The sequence below is a fragment of the Schistocerca americana genome, chromosome 6, assembly GCF_021461395.2.
Source record: "Schistocerca americana isolate TAMUIC-IGC-003095 chromosome 6, iqSchAmer2.1, whole genome shotgun sequence".
NCBI classification, from domain to species: Eukaryota; Metazoa; Arthropoda; class Insecta; order Orthoptera; family Acrididae; genus Schistocerca; species Schistocerca americana.
In genome coordinates this window covers 476,929,515-476,943,617 of record NC_060124.1, presented here as the reverse complement: position 1 = coordinate 476,943,617, position 14,103 = coordinate 476,929,515, and positions in this window count along the sequence as shown.

Below are 14,103 nucleotides of genomic sequence, written 5' to 3'. Positions count from 1 at the left end.
TTACCGCTGGATATATTTCGTAAACCACATCAAATACTGACGAATCGATTCCACAGACCCAACGTGAGGAGAGGGGCTAGTGTAATTGGTTAATACAAACCATAAAAAAATGCACGGAAGTATGTTTTTTAACACAAACCTACGTTTTTTAAAATGGAACCCCGTTAGTTTTGTTAGCGCATCTGAACATATAAGGAAATACGTAATCAGTGCCGTTTGTTGCATTTGTAAAATGTTAATTACATCCGGAGATATTGTAACCTAAAGTTTACGCATGAGTACCACCCCTCCGCTGTTCGATCGTGTGTATCGGAGAGCACCGAATTACGTAGGGATCCAAAGGGAACGGTGATGGACCTTAGGTACAGAAGAGACTGGAACAGCACATTACGTCCACAGGCTAACACCTTTTTATTGGTCTTTTTCACTGACGCACATGTACATTACCATGAGGGGTGAGGTACACGTACACACGTGGTTTCCGTTTTCAATTACGGAGAGGAATAGAGTGTGTCCCGACATGTCAGGCCAATAGATGTTCAATGTGGTGGCCATTATTTTGCTGCATACAATTGCAATCTCTGGCGTAATAAATGTCGTACACGCCGCAGTACATCTGGTGCAATGTCGCCGCAGGCTGCCACAATACGTTGTTTCATATCCTCTGGGGTTGTAGGCACATCACGGTACACATTCTCCTTTAACGTACCCCACAGAAAGAAGCCCAGAGGTGTAAGATCATAAGAACGGGCTGGCCAATCTATGCGTCCTCCACGTCCTATGAAACGCCCGTCGAACATCCTGTCAAGGGTCAGCCTAGTGTTAATTGCGGAATGTGCAGGTGCACCATCATGCTGATACCACATACGTCGACGCGTTTCCAGTGGGACATTTTCGAGCAACGTTGGCAGATCATTCTGTAGAAACGCGATGTATGTTGCAGCTGTTTGGGCCCCTGCAATGAAGTGAGGACCAATGAGGTGGAGGCCAATGATTCCGCACCATACATTTACAGTCCACGGTCGCTGTCGCTCTACCTGTCTGAGCCAGCGAGGATTGTCCACGGACCAGTAATGCATGCTCCGTAGATTCACTGCCCCGTGGTTTGTGAAACCCGCTTAATCGGTAAACAGGTAGAACTGCAACGCATTCTCTGTTAATGCCCATTGACATAATTGCACTCGATGACTAAAGTCATCACCACGTAATTGCTGATGTAGCGACACACGAAACGGGTGAAAGCGGTGACGATGCAGTATGCGCATGACACTACTTTGACTCAGTCCACCGGCTCTCGCAATGTCCCGTGTACTCATGTGTGGGTTCATGGCAACAGCACCTAACACACCAACTGCACCCGCTTCTCCTGTGACGGGCCTGTTACGGACCCATTTGTATGCTACGACCATACCTGTTGCATACAGTTGGCGGTAGATGTTTTGCAATGTGCGGCACATTGGATGCTCTCTGTCCGGGTACCGTTCTGCATACACCCTGCAGGCTTCAGCTGCATTTCGTCGACACTCGCCATAGATGAGTATCATCTCCGCCTTTTCAGAGTTCGAATACACCATGGTCACAGTTCCTACAACACTACACTCTCACAGACGTCTGGTAACACAGTGTACTACAGTTCGTCTGCGTGCGGAGACAAATGCAGAATAACAATAACAGCAAGCGCTACATGCAGACACTGCGACAGCTAGACCAAACCACAACAGTGCACTACAGCCACACTCGTAAACACGGTCGTCATCGTAATCATGGCCCTGCAGATGCTGCTCGCCGACCGTGGCCCGTGTTTGTTACAACACGCAACTGAACGTCGGAGGTTTCAAGCGTCAACTTTAGGTTACAATATCTCCGGATGTAATAAACATTTTACAATGCAACAAACGGCACTGATTACGTATTTGTTTATATGTTCAGGTGTGCTAACAAAACTAACGTGGTTCCATTTAAAAAAAAAACGTAGGTTTGTGTTAAATAAACATACTTCCGTCCATTTTTGTATGGTTTGTATTAAACAAGTACACTAGCCCCTCGCCTCACGTACGGTCTGTGGAATCGGTTCGTTAGTATTTGATGTGGTTTACGAAATTTATCCAGCGGTAACGTTAGGTGACTCACCCTGTATAGTCAACTGATAATATGACTCGTAACTGACGACCACATTACCGAACATACTGAAGTCACAGAAAGTGACATAGTTTGTCAAAACGTACTTTCATATTTCAAAAACTGTGAATTTACAACCTGTGAAGTAATAAAACAGTGTCTTTATGTAATTATTTATATGAGCAACAGATTATGATTTCTTTAGAGGAAATGTATGTGATAAAGTCACAGAAAGTGACATAGTTTGTATAAAGGTATTTGTCTATTTTATTTGAAATGTTGGTGCCTAAATGTACTACTAAATTCCCTTTACAGAAATATTTGTTTATGTTATTGACTGTCACGTAATGTCATATGTACTGTAGGCTGAATTCACTACAGATGGAAAATGTGTTTTTTATGTACTTGTTTAAAACTATAAACTTTTTTTACAGTCACACAAGGTGACATATTTTGTCCTTTTAAACGTAAAATAAATAATTTTTATGAGCACAAAGGAAAGAGATGATATAAAATTTGGTAATAACGGTATCAACCATATCCGTGAATCTTTTGACAAAATGATTATACCTGTACCTTAATTCCTCTGCATCCTCATGGTTATGGAGCACAAACAAAGTAAATAGTGAACCACGTTATTTCAATCTACGATGTTTTCTGTGAGGTGTCGGCATACTAAGATGCACACAACAGTCATGATGTACGTCAATAGGTGCTTGCATACCAAGATGCACACCATCACTACTAATGAACAAATGGAGTTGGAACTCGTACCTGATGTAGCTGCAGCAACTCAGGGAATTCGGCCGTTAACTTAGTGTTTGGTTACACTAAAACTATGGATCAAAGAGAAGACGGAATCACATGGCGAAACCTGGTGTTGTGGTATGTGAGGAAAAGAAACGGACTTTTGAGTGCATTTACAAACAGTTGTCAGTGCTTTGACCATGCTATCCAATTCCTTTTTTTTCGCTTCCTTGAATATAGTACTAATACGTGCCAATTTTACCAGAGAAAAAAAAATTATAATGAAACATAAACTATGTTCTAATTTTTTTGCCATCTATTACTATTAGAGATATAAATAACCTCACTTCCCGATGTACACTTCCAGCTTACTGACTCATATTATTTGTATATTTTGATCCATACTCTTTTGAATATTCTCTTTGTCAGATTTAGGAAAACAGTTTCTTATGAGAGTATATGTGTGTGCTTTGTTGAAAGAAATATTCTATCATTAAATTACGTATTACTACACATATTTCTATAATCAAATTTGCTCCTTACGTCAAGTCCAAATGACTTAACGACGTAGGAAAATTTTAAGGAAATCCAGTGGAGGGTTATGTAAGACGTGTACATTTCTGTTGTCTATTGTCAAATCACAATTTATGAAAGATGTTTATATTTTATAAATAGGATTAAGTAGGTATAATTAATATTTGTCATGAAACTTCCTGGCAGATTAAAACTGTGTGCCGGACCGACATTCGAACTCGGGACCTTTGCCTTTCGCGGGCAAGTGCTCTACCAACTGAGCTACCCCAGCACGACACACGCCTCGTCCTCACAGCTTTACTTCAGCCAGTACCTCGTCTCCTACCTTCCAAACTTTACAGAAGCTCTTCTGCGAACCTTGCAGAACTAGCACTCCTGAAAGTTTGAGAACAGTACTAGGGAAGGAACCATAAATGTGAATATTTGTCATGTTGGAAATAATTGTGGTAGGAGGGAATGTCTGCACCAAAGTACTGTTGGCAAGAGAGACCGCACATTGATATAATTTTAAAAAGGGCGGGAGAGACAGCGTATGGATTCGTTTTAAGAAAAGAGCGGGAAAGACCGCGCATTGATACATTTTGTAATGGTAGCAGGGATTATCTGCACCAGGAAGCATTGTTGGCGGGAGAGACCGCACTTTAGCGTTCGTAGGAAGTCGGTAGTAACCGACATGTGAAGCGTGTCGGTAGCAGGTTCAAATGGCTCTGAGCACTATGGGACTCAACTGCTGTGGTCATAAGTCCCCTAGAACTTAGAACTACTTAAACCTAACTAACCTAAGGACAGCACACAACACCCAGCCATCACGAGGCAGAGAAAATCCCTGACCCCGCCGGGAATCGAACCCGGGAACCCGGGCGTGGGAAGCGAGAACGCTACCGCACGACCACGAGATGCGGGCTCGGTAGCAGGTCTGAAGCGAGAGGTTGAGAGGAGCGGTATGCCTGCCAGACACCAGCTACGATTTACAAGAGATTATAAACGGATTTACAGAGACATCAGCTAACTATTATCGTAAGAGGAACTAATATTACTGAATTAATTTTTTTGAGAAACTCAAGACTACTGAAGGTATGTTTGCGCATTGCTAGTTGTAAGATTATTGTAAAAAGTAAATCCCATTTGAACCTTTGTAAAATCATTTCATTCAGAATATAATAAGTTTTTGCCAGCAATATTGCATTACTGATTATAATCCATCTCAAAAATCATCAACGTAAAACTTCGCAAAATTTTATTGTTGTCAAGAAAATGTTTAACTATGAATTACGTAACTTCAGTCAAATTAATTAAAGGATAAATTTTAGCTTTGCTATTAAAGAATAACGTCAGCTTTAGTAATAAATTCAGCCACCTATCATGACAGCCCACCCGCAGCTCAAAAATTATAGTAAAACACAGTAAGTATATTCATGTCGCAGTTCGATGTAGCAGTCAGATGGCGATCCAGTATCAGTAAAAAGGGTAAGGAACAGTTTTGTGTTATTGTAGAGTCTATGTTTTGTCGAAATAATCGGAAAATCACTTTTAATAAGCAGCATTTAAATTTGTATGCGAAGATTGAGAAAGAGAATTAATTTCAAAGGGAAGATTTCATTTGTTATTATTAAGCAAGAGATAGAAGTCCTAAGGGAATGTTTCCTAGGTTATTGTAGAAGCGAGGGTTGCGTAACACAAAAGAGATACAGAGGAGAGAAGGTTTCAATGTGAAAGTTGACACAGCTTCAGATGATCCTTACGATATTCTGATGCAAAACGTAACTTATCTTCGTGAACGATGACACACTCACACTGGAGCGTACGAGCTACTTTCTCTTTTGTTTAGGGCGGGTAATAACTTCAAATGGGAATTTAACGACAGATTTGGAACAAGGAATGAACTCTGCTAGCAGATACTTTCTCAATGACAAAGAGTGAGACCGAGCGAGGTGGCGCAGTGGTTAGCACACTGGGCTCGCATTCGGGAGGACGACGGTTCAATCCCGTCTCCGGCCATCCTGATTTAGGTTTACCGTGATTTCCCTAAATCGCTTCAGGCAAATGCCGGGATGGTTCCTTCGAAAGGGCACGGCTGAATTCCTTCCCCATCCTTCCTCATCCGAGCTTGCGCTCCGTCTCTAATGACCTCGTTGTTCAAATGGTTCAAATGACTTTGAGCACTATGGGACTTAACATCTGTGGTCATTAGTCCCCTAGAACTTAGAACTACTTAAACCTAACTAACCTAAGGACATCACACACATCCATGCCCGAGGCAGGATTCGAACCTGCGACCGGAGCGGTCACGCGGTTCCAGACTGAAGCGCCTAGACCGCACGGCCACACCGGCCGGCTTAAACCTCGTTGTCGACGGACGTTAAACACTAACATCCTCCAACAAAAAGTGATGAATCACGTAACACAAGCTATAAAATGGCACCAGTTATTCCTCTGCTTGTCCACAAGGTTTCTGAGTAAAATGAAGTCGGTCTGAAGAAAACTGACACTGTGAACAGAAGTGTTTCCGTGTGATATGCTCTCTCATGTGAAATGATTTTGCACAGTATACACTAGAAAATTTGTTCACATGAGTTCAAACATCTGTTTCCACTTGGAGTCAGACGCTTCTTCAAATGACAATAAACCTAAGCAATCATCTTATGTGCCCTCTGAGAGACAAAGCAACCACTCTATGTAATAACCGCTGCGACTAACGTCGCTAGCTCTGATAAAAAAGAAGGCTTTCCGTCTATCAGATTTCTTAAATGCTAAAGAGGTGGAGAAAACAGTGATACCTGAACACTAGTTACGGTTTCTCTCTGCTCCTGCAAGAGTAAAAACGCTCTTCTCTTTGCTGAGTTCCGAGATCGTACCCTGCTGAGTGCCGGCTGTTATATTTGCAAACTGAATTCACAGAGTGCCTCACGTTCGTGGTAGTCACACCTGTTCTGTTATTTAACTGGGAGCAGCGGCGCAAGCTCGTTACTGGCCTTTTGTTTGCACGTCACTGCGGGACAAGCCGCTACTCGCCTGACGTTATCGCCCCAATGCAGCAATGTTTACTGTGCGCGCCGTCATTTGTGCGACGATTTGCGTCCTCGTTTCAAAAGCCTCGCGTGATGTAGCTCTGAAAGGCACAATGCGTGTGAGGTCAAGCTCGACCCTTTCATTTTAGACGAAGGATTTGGTCTTCGTGCCAATACATACAAGAAAAACACTGGTTCTATTACACCGTTATTGTACAGTCTTTTGAGCATGAGCTACAAAAATGAAGTCAATGTGAACCAGTTACTTTCATTATTTTCCGCATTTCGTTATTACTTGGGTTGTTCATATTTTTCAGGCATAATGCTACTATTTCCGTGCTTTAGAACGTAGTAACAAATAAACATGAGAATATACAGGGTGTTACAAAAAGGTACGGCCAAACTTTCAGGAAACATTCCTCACAAACAAATTAAGAAAAGATGTTATGTGGACATGTGTCCGGAAACGCTTAATTTCCATGTTTGAGCTCATTTTAGTTTCGTAAGTTATGCTGTTATGCTGTTATGCTAGGTCACTGAAGGCTTTCATTAAAGAATTAAAAAAAATGGCAAAATTCTTAGCTTCTTTTTCTGAAGGAGGGAATCAGAAGATGGTAATACTTAGCAGGATGAAGGGGCGAAGTATTAATGACATCCATGAGACGTTTTGCTAATACCCTGGAACACTGTCTATAGCCTTGATAATGGCTTCAGTTTGGTGAGGAGTCAACAAAATTTTTCAGGTATTCCATATCCAGGTGAACGTATCCATTGACGATAACATCCAGCACAGTTACCAGTTCGTAGGAATGTCTGCGTTTATATTCATTGCTACGTTCCACATGCTGCTCCAAATAGTCTCAAATACGTTCTATGTGTGTAAGAGACTGATTCAGAAAGCCACTTGGCGGTGCGATGAAGTGCTTTGGTCCGGTAGCATGTAGATGTAGCCCTGTGAGCACGGCCTTAATCATCTTAGAAAAGTGGAGTATCTGCAGCAACAATTCATCATCCAAGATGACGAAATGAGCATCCAGGTTAATTTTCATGGTAATCCGAAAGAGTAGGCCCAAGAACAACCATCAAATTACACAGAACCACTCTTCACATAGACACTGCAAGTTAAACGCCTCACTGGGCTCCCAGACGTACTCTGCGCCACAGTACATATGAAATGAGGAAAAATTGTGACTTGTCTGACGTCACTGTAACTCACGAATTAACTATTTTTATGGTTCTTTTCTTATTTTGGCCCAATGAATATGTGCAGCTTTACCTGCTGTTGTAAGCAATTGCCTTTTTGGAGGTACATGACTCGAAATATCAACTGAATATAGTCCTCTTCGCAATGTTCCCACAGACTATGATAGAGACGAAATTGCATTCCCTGACAGCAGAAACGATTGTCGTGTTTCAAACCTATTATCACAAGGAGTGACATTTAGCTCGGATCGCCGCGTGGAATGGCCGCGCGGTTAGAGACGCTACGTCACTGTCTGCACGGCCCCTCCTTCTGAAGGTTCGAGTCCTCCCTCAGGCGTGGGTGTGCGTATTGTCCATAGCATAAGTTCGTTTAAGTAGTGTGTAAGTCTAGGGACCGATGACCTCAGTGGTTTGGTCCCTTGGAAATACGCACACACTTGATAATTTTGCTCCGATTCCCGTCGTTTACTATCTTTTTGCTACTATTTCTTTTACGCTGCGTCACAAGGCTGCAAATAGTGCGCCATACCTTGCAGGTTTGGAGGTCAGTCCGCGATGATGTAACAGCAAATCCAGCAACCATCCTCACCGTGTAGCCTGGGCACGTCGGAACATGTTACCTTCCTTTACGCAACTGTGTCACGAGTACATGCAGCCGCATTAAATGGTCTAATTCGATCTCATTGACCGGTCCATACACCCTAGTCCACTGCCATTTCTTATGTCCTCCTTGGAGACTTAGAGGACACCATTGGTACCGGTTGTAAGCTATCCGCAGCGCTCTGGGGCTACCAGTTTTCTCCTATTTTTAGCCGACTTACATCAATTTTTGTTCCAGTGTGCTTGTTACTGAAATGATTTGTGCTGATTCCAAATTGCAAACGACGTCTTACTTTAATTTACATGTGACAAGACTCTTGTCGACCATATATCAGCTTTACGAACCTGTTCCATTTCTTTCCTTCGACTACACTGTTTGACCATTTAGTGTTGATGTTCATCCTAGTTGTATGAATGAAAAAACAGACACCACTCATTCATGTAATTCATTCGCCTCGATTTACAATAAATCCACCTACTTCATTGCGGATGCACAATTACGTCTGCCCTCCTGCAGGAATCTCGAAGTAGAGAGTATGGAGGGCATGGATAGAGACTGCATATAGGTGGCGTTGTGTGGGAGTGTGGTCGGCCGAGAGGCGTACCGAGATATTCCGCGCAGGTGAGGTGAACAAAGTGTCACGATGGCGAAGTGGTTAACGCCACTTCCTAGTGAACATGAGAGCCTGGGTTCGAATCCCAGTAGCCGGCCGAGGTGGCCGAGCGGTTCTAAGCGCTGCAGCCTGGAACCGCGCGACCGCTACGGTCGCAGGTTCGAATCCTGCCTCGGGCATGGATGTGTGTGTGATGTCCTTAGGTTAGTTAGGTTTAAGTAGTTCTCAGTTCTAGGGGACTGATGACCTCAGAAGTTAAGTCCCTAGTGCTCAGAGCCCTTTATTATCGAATCCCAGTACGGCACATATTTTTTGCTCGTAGCCGCCGATTCTGCGACAGGTTCTGATGCATTTTATATGGCTAACTCTTCTTTTCCTTTCTCCTTTCTCCACCTTCAGTTTACATTCTAGTTGTGCCCTCCTGGATATTACCTCGGCGCCAAATTCTGGGTCTTCTTCTTTCTCTCGTTCCGTCTATTATTCTGCAGAATGCCGTTCTATATACCACACTCTCAGCCATTCCTGCTATATGGCCTAACTTGTTCAAGGTTGCTAGGTTGTTCGTATAGCTCTGTTCATTCTTTATCCTTTCTCATCCTTCATTCCATGTTATTTTCATCACATAAAGACCCAAAACTTTTCCTTAGTATTTTTCTTCCGAATAGCAACAGTTTTTCTGTATCTGTCTGCCTAAATATTAATGTCTCACATCCGTATAATGTTACGAGTATAATAGTCCATTGATAAAAAGAAGTTAGTACTAAGTGAACTTTTGCTCAGAGCTTGATGGAACTAACAAGGGATTTTTTCGCTGTTGCTAGATGGACATCTATTCCCATAACCATTGTGTTGTGGTTACTAAAAAAAACTCCTAAAGTACTCGAAGCGGTCAATAATCACATAAGTGAATTCACCTGCAGCAAAAGGTTCATCACATATGATTTGTTTTACTTATGAACAGATATTCTATATTTTCTTCATTAACATGTAATGCAATTTTGTAATACTTTTGCATGATTCTGATTACTGCAACCTATTAATTCTACATCATCAGCGATGGTAAATCTAATTATGTTTACTTCTTGCAGTTGTGAGACGGAACTGTTTGTTCCGCTTCATTATTGTGCCTCAAAGCACACTATATCCTTTATCATTAATGACACTCTCGTCATCTTCACATTATTGTTCGAGTGCTGAGAGCCTCTACGAAGGGGTAGACACGACTGTGTTTATTTATTTATTTCCTGTTGTACTCCTTTCCCCATACCTATTATTTTGCTCTCAGTTATGAAAAGAGTGAGTGTTTTTATTGAAGTTTCGTGTGTTGAGCAGTTGGTAATGTAAATGTGCCTGTTTTAGGAAAGCTTTGGTGTCAGCCTAATACTATGGGTGAGAAGTCAAAGATGCATCTGTGGTGGGTGAATTCTTCGGGATTCATAGGAGCGTCCTCCACTCGCCCTCAGGGATCAGGGGAGTGACCGTTAGTTGGCACTCAGCCATTTCTCGCCATTTGGTTTCCGGGTGGCCCTGAGGATCTTCAACAGGATGTAGGATAATTTCAGAGAACGAGATATATTGTAATTAACATAACTAATCTGTTCTTTTCTAGTCAGAGTTATGTTGCCCCACCTTTTGTTATTATTTTTCCAGTACATTCAATAGTTAGGACATAGATTTATAACGAGCACATGGAGCCCATTTCGTATCAAGTAGTACAGCACATTTTACACTTCGTCCAACGTTGTTCTAATTTGTTGATCCCTTCGGAATAATAGGGTTTGTCCAAGTCTGCAAAATAGCTATTAGTTGCTGCAATCACCTCCTCGTTTGAATAAATCTTTGTCCTCCAGCCATTTCTTCAAATTGGGGAACAAATAGTAGTCCGATCGAGCCAAGTCTGGAGAATAGGTGGGATGTGAAACGAGTTGGAATCGTATTTCCATTAATTTTGAGACCTCAACTGCTGAGGTGTGTGCTGGTGCAGTGTCGTGATAGAAAAGGACTTTTTTGTGGTCCAGTCGCCGGCGTTTCTCTTGCAGCTCGGTTTTCAAACGGTCCAGGAACGATGAATAATATGCACCTGTAACGGTTTCAGCCTTTTCCATATAGTCGATGAGGCTTATCCCTTGCGAATCCCGAAAGACAGTCGCCATAACCTTTCCGGCCGAAGGATTGGTCTTCGCCTTTTTTGGTGCAGATTCTCCCTTGGTAACCCATTGTTTAGATTCTTGTTTCGTCTCAGGAGTATAGTAATGTATCCGTGTTTCATCCACAGTGTCGAAACGACGCTTAAAGTCCTGCGGATTCTTCCACAACAACTGCAAATCATCCTTGCAACACATCACAGGATTCCGTTTTTGGTCAAGCGGAACCCATCTTGCGAATAGCTTTCTCATGTCCAAATGTTTATGTAAAATATTATGTACCTGTTCTTTCGAGATGCCAACAGTGCTAAAAATCTCACGCACATTATCTCTTATGTCATCCATCACCATATCACGGATTTTATCAATGATTTCTGGAGTCGCAACCTCGACAGGGCGTCCAGAACGTTCATCATCACTTGTGCCCATATGGCCAATCCTAAAATTTTGAAGCCACTTACAAACTGTTCTAATCGAATGTGCAAAGTCACCGTAATGTTTATCAAGCTTTTCTTTAGTTTCCTGAGGCGTTTTGCCTTTCATAAAGTAATGTTTAATCACCACACGAAATTCTTTTTCGTCCATTTTTTGACAATTACTCGACTTCCTTGATTCACACGAATGCCAAACACAAAGAAGTAGACCAATATGGCTGAAACTTGGTGTGCGTTGTTTCTGAAGGTGCTACTAACTAAACATGACCTCGATACGCGCCGGTGATGCAATCTCTCGGACTTTGCACGGACTTTTCAAACGCCCCTCTAATATTTGCTGTATTTATTTTTCCCTCCACTTGCGTTCATTCATTTTCGTTAACATTTTTGCAGAATATATTACATTTTCTTTGTAATATGGGCTTCCATCATTGTGTATCAGTCATCCATGTGGTCGCAACTGACCGTTATAACAAAGAGTAGAAACTTTAGTGTATTGGTTTCAAATTAGGACTATAACCGAGTGAATGATGCGAAACATTTAAGTACTCAGGCTTGTGGAATTATCTGTTTTTTTTTTTTCTTTTTGTTCCCACGAGCGCATAACTGCATGTAAAAGGGACATCCGCTTCCTATATTAATTGGAAATAGATCTTACGTGAGTTGCATGTGTGCTTTTGCTACTGTGAGTACACATTCGTGCCATTGACTTCCAGTCAGCCACATGGTGTTGGCTGCACGGTCATTAAGAAGAGGTTTTTGTGCTATTTTATAATAGGCTTTTCTTGCGTTGTCTCTGAAATTTTGCTATTAATCCAAGATCGACCCCATATGGAGAGTATGAATTTTTAGTATTGGCTTGCAATCACGCACGTGGTTTGTCTACACGATGATTGTTGATTGATCGACACTATAGAATTTCGTGCAGACTAAACGTGGGCTCATGTGAAGGATTTGCTATGATGTACTGTAGCTCTATATATACTGAATCATCTGTATTCGTGTCTGCTTGACCTCCCTTTTTTATGATATCTTGAAGTTATGCCTTAATTATTGTCTCCAAAGCTATTCAGCCCTGTAGTGTAGATGATTTTCAGAAACCGTAGCCAGGATCAAGTTTATGGATAGTGTGCGTATGAAAGTTAGTGTGAGAACCATCCTAATGCCGAGAGTAACGTAATTTTCCTCCCAATCCAGTAATAACGCACGAGACCCTGAAGGTATAGATTTTGAGCGCCATAAGCGCAACTAATCTATTATATGTAACTTGTTCTCCACTGATTTTTGGTTAAGGTGCCACAATAAATTGTATCGGTAATGAGAATCGACGCCATTGTTCAAGCTAGTAATTTCAGTCACATAACCCTACCTGGTAGTGCAATCCTTAGTAGTTTTACCGCTAAAGTAATGTTTAATCAGTCATTAACTAAATCATGATCACATGTGGTTGTTGATCGTATCGGACAGTGCTGCTAATGCTGTCAGATAGCTGCCTCCTGTGGTTGCTTGCCCCCTCCAAATGCCTTATCCGTCGCTCTATGTCCTTCAGTTCAAGATTTAACTAATTAATAGATTGATGAAATATTCGTCTCCAGTTATTATCAACAGCAAGCAAAGAGGGTAGCAAGAGTGTTTCACAATATCAGATCTATAATGCCCACCGTCAGGCAAAGGTTCCATATGCTATTCGACAAGTCGTGTCAGTCGAATTCTACTCATGCAAAAGTAAAAGCTACAAAACGGTACCCTTCAGGTGGGTCACTTGTGGATTATATCAAATTGTTTATCGATCTTTTCTAAGAGGAGGGTAAATGAAATAGGTGAAATGGCGTCCACTCGTCTCAATCCTATGCAAACCTTAAAATTTTCAGTTTCGGGTGACTTCATACGACATACAGTTCCGTCTATACAAATTTTAACTAATCCGATTAACTCTGGAGATATTTTAAATGCGCTCGTTCTATTCAGGAGTGTCTGTCGGAGGATCGTAGGTGATATTTGGTGACGAAGAACAGGAAAATTAAGTGCAGAGAATGGATAATAGCAGACTGGCGGCGGAAGTGTTCAATACTTGTGTCAGTAAACTCGCTTCCTGCGCGTGACTCACGCTCCATACTCTGCAAGTTTGAAGATTGTAATGCACGCTTCACGTGCTGTAGCGGCCAGAACCTAGGTGAACACCAAGTCGCCGGCGCCGACGCAGCCCTTTGTTCCCAGGTGGGCGCTCCTTGGCGGACCTAGCCGTGCTAATGGACTTCCGCCCACTAAGCCTGATTAATCTGCGACACTGGGACCACCTAGTCTAGCGCTGCCCGCATCCAGGCACGCCTCGCAGCTGCTGCCTGCCACCTGTATCTTGTAACTTTGTTTCTGTACTTCTAGAGACCGACACGAGTGCATATTTACAATGAGCTTCCTCTCTACTGAGACGCGAAGTCGTAAAGCTTCAATTATCAAATCGAAAACGTCACTCAGCGACAGTGAAGCTTGGTTCTAAATTACTGGCTGATAAAATTGGCTCTGAGCACTATGCGACTTAACTTCTGAGGTCATCAGTCGCCTAGAACTTAGAACTAATTAAACCTAACTAGCCTAAGGACATCACACACATACATGCCCGAGGCAGGATTCGAACCTGCGACCGTAGCGGTCACGCGGTTCCAGACTGAAGCGCCTTTAACCGCACGGCCACACCGGCCGG